Source organism: Sinocyclocheilus anshuiensis, unplaced genomic scaffold (assembly GCF_001515605.1).
Source record: "Sinocyclocheilus anshuiensis isolate Anshui unplaced genomic scaffold, SAMN03320099.WGS_v1.1 scaffold274, whole genome shotgun sequence".
Taxonomy (NCBI): domain Eukaryota; kingdom Metazoa; phylum Chordata; class Actinopteri; order Cypriniformes; family Cyprinidae; genus Sinocyclocheilus; species Sinocyclocheilus anshuiensis.
In genome coordinates this window covers 495,413-497,392 of record NW_015547698.1, presented here as the reverse complement: position 1 = coordinate 497,392, position 1,980 = coordinate 495,413, and the positions used below count along the sequence as shown (strand labels likewise).

General features: G+C 38.2%; 1 protein-coding gene across 1 annotated transcript in view; it reads right to left on the bottom strand.

Moving 5' to 3' along the window:
* The window catches only part of LOC107703759 (galectin-9-like), an 11,277-nt gene that overhangs the window by 4,184 nt on the left and 5,113 nt on the right, over positions 1–1,980 (bottom strand). The window lies entirely within an intron of this gene.

Genomic DNA, 1,980 nt, shown 5'->3' with positions numbered 1-1,980 from the left:
GACTACATAAAATAAAAAAAAAACCCGTTGATTAACAGTAAGTTCCCTTACTCTAAACAGTGGAAAAACTGTAATAGATGTAATGGGACATTTCAGTAAGACACTGATACAATTACAGTTTGTGGAAGTGAAAAATAACAATTCATCTTATAACTTACAGTGAAAAATCGTCAACTTGCTTTACGAAAATATCTTGTGTGTGATGTGTGGTGTTTCACATTTGATGGCATTTAATTTTTTGTTGTTGTTGTTATTGGTAATGAAAGGAGTGAATTTATTTCCTTATGAAATTAACTCTTCATGAAACCAATACTCAGAAACTCACACAAAACAGATGCCATGCAATAAAACAAGAAGAAATCTTCAAAGAGAGCAAACAACGCCTCTCTCCTCGCCCATTTACGACCCCCTGCCCTCTCTGCCTCTCCCTCTTTTCCCCCAAAAGGTTTCACCCAAAGTTCATTAAGAATATGCATATCCCACATATCATGTATCTTGTGAACCTGTTGTTTTTCCCCTTCATGTTTAGTGTCATTTTAAAGGTCTTTGTGCGATTGGTAAATTGGTTTCAATTTCAAAGTAGTCATTTATATTGTGAGAAAGATTTAAAACCTTTGTAGAATTATGTTCTGCTGAGGAGGGGGTGTGTCCCCCTTTAGGGGTCTGTGAGAATGTTTCCAGCCGGGTGTGACCCTGGATCACAGAAACTAACAAACAAAAGGTCTTTTATGTTTTTACAACTGATTTAAAGATTTCCTTGTCTTTGTTCCGGTAGTATTTAAGGGGAAGTTGCAAATCAGCCATGGCGATTCTGTAGCCAGAAAGCCCGTAGTGTAAAGTGTGTGGACATTGTATTTTTCTAAAAGTCAGGTATGCATCTTACTCTTAGATTTGTCTTAGTGAGTCCGGAATAATCAAATATCTAAATTAATATTTGTGATCATTAAAGTTAGGCAATATTTCAAAGCAATATTTCTAATTAAAAACTGATCACGTGAAATTGGAGTCAGATTGAACACGGAGCTAGACTAAAATTTAAACTAATCCTGATAAATTCAGAAGCGCAAGTAAAAGACCGAATACGCATTAAACCTTAAACCAGGCCGCTGGATTCCGCTTTTTGGGCTGGCGGGTTGGATCCTTACAGTAATGCGCATGTGCGTTACATCTTATGTTATTGAATGTTTATGGCATTGTTTTAGTTTCATGCGTGTTCTCATCAGGGCTGGATTGGTAATCAGGCATACCGGGCATTTTCCCGGTGGGCTGACAGAATGTTTTTGGTTTTGTTTTTCCGAAGACCATCACGCAGGGACAGCGAGCAGCCAGTGGCCCATTGGTTTGTCTCCTGTATTGACAGCGTAAACATCCAATCACAACAATGAAGTATTTTGCTCCGCCTATATAAAGATCGCTTCACCCCAACTTCTTCCTCGTCGGCTTTTCCCACGTTTTCACAGCAGCATTATCAAGAACAGGCGTGCTCTGTGGTGAGTGATGCTAGTCAAAGAGCCAGGCAGGAGGAGAGGAGAGAGTAGTTCAATCTGTAAAGTGCTTGATAGGAACTCGCAGCGGAGGCAGGCATCTAACCTATCCTAATGTGTGTGTGTGTGCGCCATGAGTGTACAATACGTAAACAGAAACCGTTTTTAATGAAACGTAAATTCGTCCCCCGTGATTTTTTGGCCAAGTCAAGTCAAGTGTGTTCATAGAGGTTTTCATGGGCCAATGCGAATAAAGCTAGATTTAAATAAAAAAAGACACGATATTGACGGACCTGATGTTTTATTCTTATCCAAAACAAGATGTGATATGAGTGTGATACATATGGATACATGCATACACTACCAGTCAAAATCTTTTGAATTGTAAGAAAGATCCAATAGAAATATCCAAAGATCAGCATTCATATGAAATTAAAAAGCTTTTGTAGCATTATACATATACCATTCAAAAGCTTGGAGTCAGTATTTTTATTTT